This window comes from Melitaea cinxia, chromosome 21 (assembly GCF_905220565.1).
Source record: "Melitaea cinxia chromosome 21, ilMelCinx1.1, whole genome shotgun sequence".
NCBI lineage: Eukaryota > Metazoa > Arthropoda > Insecta > Lepidoptera > Nymphalidae > Melitaea > Melitaea cinxia.
Window position 1 is genome coordinate 11,843,146 of NC_059414.1, and position 6,000 is coordinate 11,849,145.

Here is a 6,000-nt window from a genome sequence, read left to right on the forward strand (position 1 = left end):
TGAGAACGTTCTCCTTTTTTAGAAGTCGGTGACAAATAAAATAGCACCGCTTAATTGTAGGGTTCAATAAAGTTATTGTTTTAAATATAAAAATGATCAATCAGTTTTTAAAATACACAGTCATATGTACTAAAAAAAGTGCGTGCGTACAAAGTGCTCATTTATTATCAGAAGTGAAACTTCTTCGTCAAAATAATTTTTTTGGCCTCGTTTATATTTATACAAGTCGTAAAGCTTTAGATTTCCGTTCCAGTGCCATCGGCAAAAACGTTGCCGTTTCATCAAAACGTTGCCGTTTCATCCGTAAAAATTTTACCCTCATGCTGCTAAAGAAGTTTCACTTCAAAAAAAAATGCTTTGTATGCGGAATACATAAATCATCATCATCACTTCAGCCTATCGCAGTCCACTGCTGGACATAGGCCTCCCCAAGTTCGCACCAGACATCCCGGTCTTCCGCAATCCTCATCCAGCCGACACCGGCAATCTTACGTAGATCGTCGGTCCAACGGGCCGGAGGACGTCCCACACTGCTTTTGCCAAGATGCGGTCTCCCCGTCTACTCCAACGGCCATCGGTCCTGCGACACAGATGACCAGCTCACTGCCACTTCAACTTGCTAATTCTGTAGGCTACGTCGGTTACTTTCGTTCTCTCGCGGGTAGTCTCATTTCAGAATACATAAATAGATATTGTTATTTTAAAATGCACTAGGACTTACGACTTAACTACACGAGATATTAGATTTTAGTCAATATTTATAAAATTATTACGTATAAGATATATGATTTTCATGACAAGTTATCTAGTACATATACTCTTATTAGAATTTCTTACATATTTATCATTTATATTAGGTCGAATAACGTTTTAAATTTAGTTTTAAATAAAGAAGATTTCACCATAAATAATTATTAGTCGAAGTTTACATTTTTTTTTTCCAAACAATCAAAAAGCAAAGTCCATCATAGCTCTGTGTGGTCCAATTGTTGAAATACAACACAGAAATCAATTCACATCAAACGAAATAACAATGAATTTTGTCCTCTATTACTTATGTAATAGAGTCCTAGATCCTTGTAATACAGGTATGAAATGATATTGTTTTGGCTGATGGTAAGTCACGGTTTCCAAGTAGTGACTTATTCCGATTACAATTAACGTGGAAAGCGACGCTTCAGCGGGTACAAAGATCATAATTTTTTTTCGTTCCGGGATCGATTTTCAAGCAATGTTCTTGTCATTGTGTCATTAGGTTTTGTCATACTGATATTATAGAAGGGTAAGTCGTGAGTCTGTTATTCTAACCCACTGCGAGGTGATGGGTAATTTACCTACTAAAAGTAACGATTAGACACCAAATAAATAGTGATAGAAGGTTCATGAGACCGTACACCTACATTGATTGATTGCTTTAGGCTGTAACGACCCACAACTGGACCTATATCTACGAGTACATATAGAAGAAAGCTTAAAAATAAGTCTACCGTGCTGCTCCACGACAGGCTTGCAGATTATTCCCTTATACAATGCAACGATTATTATCCGGTGTTTACGATAACAATTGAGACCGACGGCTGTAAGAACCTACCAAGACAGAGTGGGGATACCCGTAAAGACATACACCCAGACCAGAAACAAACAAATATGTAAATATAAATATTAGCTCAAGTGGAAATCGAATCTGGATTCGCTAGCGTCAGGGCGACTATTCGCCCCATTGTACTGTAGTGGGTGATAGCTTTTTGTTAGGTTCAAAAAATCTGGAGTAGAATATAGAATAGTAGGTAGTTTAATTAAATAACGCGCTAATCACAGATAAATCTATGTCCCGAGATAACAAATAAATATATATTAGAAAGCCTATTTATTGAGTTAGTTTATTGGCCATAAAACGTTACGCTGTGACTCACGGGAACATAGCACCGACCATAAACGTCAACGTTAGTGAAAACCTGTAACAACAGTATTTATATGCGTGTGTTATATTGACAATTCGTTATACATTACCGTAATTTATTTCACGATTCATAGACTACTAAAACACTTGAAGTTACAATAAATCGAATATAAATATATATAATTATTATATAATTATTATACTAATAGTAACACATTAAAATTATAATTATTATTCCACACTGCTTGAAGGCATAAGTCTTCGAGCAATGCCTGTGTTAAAATACGGTCCCGGGACGTGTCCCGACACTCACTAAGGACTGTTCTACAAATTTAAAGTCACTCAACGTGCAATGGAACGGGCCATGTTTAGGGTATTTGTCAAAGATAGGATTAGAAATAAGACTATCTGATAGAGAATGAAACTAAACTAGCCCATATAACATAGCCCAAAGAATTAGCAAGTTGAAGTGGCAGTGGGCTGGTCAACTGTGTCGCAGGACCGGTGACCGTTGTAGTAGACGTGGCCTGGAGTGGAGACAACGTCTTGGCAAACGCAGTGTGGGACGTCCTTCGGTCTGCTGGACCGACGATCTACTAAGACTAAGAATTAACTGAGGTAGGGCACAGCAGGAATTTCCTGCTCAAAATATGGAGCAGCCCGACTGGGGTAGTACCTCGACCTTACAGAAGATTAAACTAAATAAATAATGCTACAAATATATGCTACAAATTAAATAAATAATGGAAATATGAAGGGAAACTTTTAGAGATTTAGCAAAAATCAATTTCATTCTCCATCTCTACTTATATATCAAATATTTTCTCTGTAATTACAGAGATGATGCGATTAATATTTAAGAAGTTAAAAAATAATGCTTTCTAAAGAAATTAGACTTATTCAATATATTTCGGTCATCCATCAAATTTTATAAATGCCCTTCAACTAAACTCTGCCCACGAACTATACCCACGACTTTCCGTTAACATTTAACTATCTACCCACATAAATAAGTAATAATATCTACGACGATTTAAAAACAAGTAAAAGTTTAGATATTTACTTTAAACCGTCTCATCGCTGAATTTCACATGCGCTAAAATGACGAATCCAACAAAGTTCGGAAACATCTTGCACGTCATTTAGCGGACAGAGCTTGATAAATAAGAATAATTCTTTAACTGAGGTAGGGCACAGCAGGAATTTCCTGCTCAAAATATGGAGCAGCCCGACGGGGGTAGTACCTCGACCTTACAGAAGATCACAGCAAAATAATACTGTTTTCAAGCAGTATTGTGTTCCTGTTGGTGAGTAAGGTGACCAGATCTCCTGGATTGGGGATTGGGTCGGCAACGCGCTTGCGATGCTTCTGGTGTTGCAGGTGTCTATAAGCTACGGTAATCGCTTACCATCAGGTGAGCCGTACGCTTGTTTGCCGACCTAGTGTCATAAAAAAAAAAAATAATAAGATCATCGGTGTAGGCTGGACGAGGATTGCGTAGAACCGTGGTATCTCATGGGAACATGGGGAGGCTTATGTCTAGCAGTGGACTGCAATACGGTGAACTGATTGACTGATTTTATTGTTTTTAAATAGCAGAACTTCCACGGGATCTTAGTTTTGCCTTTTTTATTGATCATGCAATTATTCTGTTTGTCTTGAAATCAGCAGTTCATAAATCAATAGTCCAATAAATCTATACTTATACCAAGTTGTAGAATTTAATGAACGAAATAATTACAGATAGATAAAAACATGGTACGTACATTAGTCTGCCTTACACTACTATTTCAAACTTCCAATTCCATTCAACTCTTCCAATAGTCAATAGTAATATCTATTAAACGAATATTTTGTATTAATATTTTGAATTTCAATAATCATCGTATAATCATTCTGACACGTGTGGTTTCTGAAAACACGAAGAAAACCAAAAAAAAAAACAATTCAACCAATATGATAATGTTTCGTCACTAATCACTGACTAATTTTCGGGACACAATTTTGAACTAGGATTTCTACTTTGTCATTTTTTACGACAAACTCTTATCATATTTCGTTGAACATTCAAAAAAAATGATTTCAAACTTTTTACAATATTTTCGTTCGACAAAGGATGACTAAGGTAGTTTGACTCAACAAATGTATGGATACTTAAATTTCACCATTCGTGACGTATAAGAAGTCATTAGCAAACTGTCTTGCATTAACTAGATTCACTCCTAATAAAAAAAGTTACAATAAAATCAAGACATACGACACATTTGCAAGACGGCGTAATAAAAAATAATAAAAAATTAATAAGAATCTTTTTCCCAATTTCTACATAGAAAATAAAACACGTAATTTATACAAATAAATAAAATTTTAGTGTCTGTTTGTAATAATAAAATAACCGCTTTTACATACGCACGGTACATATACCAAAATTTTTTTTACGATTTTTGTCTGTCTGTCTGTCTGCCTGTCTGTTTGTTCCGGCTAATCTCTGAAACGGCAGGACTGATTTTCACGGGAATCTCGCTGACAGATAGCTGATGTAATAAGGAGTAACTTTGGCTACTATTATTTTAGAAATTTATTTATTTTGTAAATCTGCAAACTGAATTTTTGTTTTTTTTTTTTTGTTAAATACCACGAAGTTGCGGGCACGGCTAGTAAGTACTGTATATGATTTTAAAATTAACATACCTATTCTGGATCTCTCAATTTCCAACAATGTATTGTAATTCTTAAATTCCCGTTTTATAATAGAAATAATTCCCTATTCGCGAAGTGAAAATACGTACAAACAAGTGGAACCATTGACAAAGTGTAAATTTGGTACATAAATAACAGTGGATTTACATACTGGCTTAGGATGAAGTTAGTTTCTTACTTTGTCCCGTATTTCTTCGAAATAAAGGCTAAATTTCATAAATAATTCCAGTGTTGTCTGTTCAAAGTTTATTGCGTGGAAAGGTTTCAGGGCTGGGTTAGATTAAATCATATCTCTGTATTAAATGATTTAATTTATTTATAAGTATCATTTACAAGCCACAATTATGAAAACAGTTGAGTCAACACATGTATGACTATGGATGTTACAAGGATGATAGATTCAAGGGTAAGCCATTGTTCTAATGAATAAAAAAAAACGGCACGTTGCGCTAATACTATACAAGTGCAAGTTAAACTCAAAGAAGAACTAGCCAAAAATTATACCATAGTCTAATTTTGGTGTCGATTTATTTGGCTTACATTAGAAAATTACTTACTGAATGGGCTTCTAGAGGACCTAAGGCGTTATTACACGTAATTTGTAATTCAAACTTTGAGTTTTCATAAGGTGTACCTATAGGTATTGCTATATTGCAAAATGTAAAGCAGCTCAATTGAGAAAGTAGCTCTACCACTTGCCTACTACACAGCCGAATATTCCTGCAAGATAGCTATTTTGAGAAAGCCACTTTAAGCAAAGCGAAGCAAACGTTAATAGCGGGGACGGGTCAGAACGCCCTTGGGATACTCCTGGTGTGGCAAGTTTCCATACACAGCATGGGCATGTATGGGTTTTTCCACCCTAATGGGATAAAAATAATTAAACATAAAAAGTTTCCCCAAACAAAGAAAGAGATTATTTTCGGCATTTTTCCTATTTTATATAACTTTTTTTTTTATTATTTGTTATAGAGTGGTTCGGAACCCTTCAAATGCGTTTAGCTCGCTCTTGGCCAGTTATTTTTTATAACGTATTGCATGAATTCATGCAAGGGTGTAATAATATATGCCACAGGTGTCTCTCGACACAGGTGCTGTATTTTATCCCAAGCTAAGGGTTCCAAGGCAAAATATTTTTTTATTTGTTCTATTTTTAAATATTTATTTATTTTTACAAAACATACTATTCATCATATCGATCGTAATAGTATATTTGTAATAAAAGAAAATATTAAAATCAAAAAAGCAAAAGTAGCTTATTAAAAAAAAGTATTGGGTAGATACTCATATTTCACCGATGTGTTAAAAAGCCATCGTAAGAAATAAGCATGTGTGTATTTTACGCAACACTAAGCAAATAGTGTGAGTAAGTAATTGTCTAAGTGTGGGTCTGTTAATT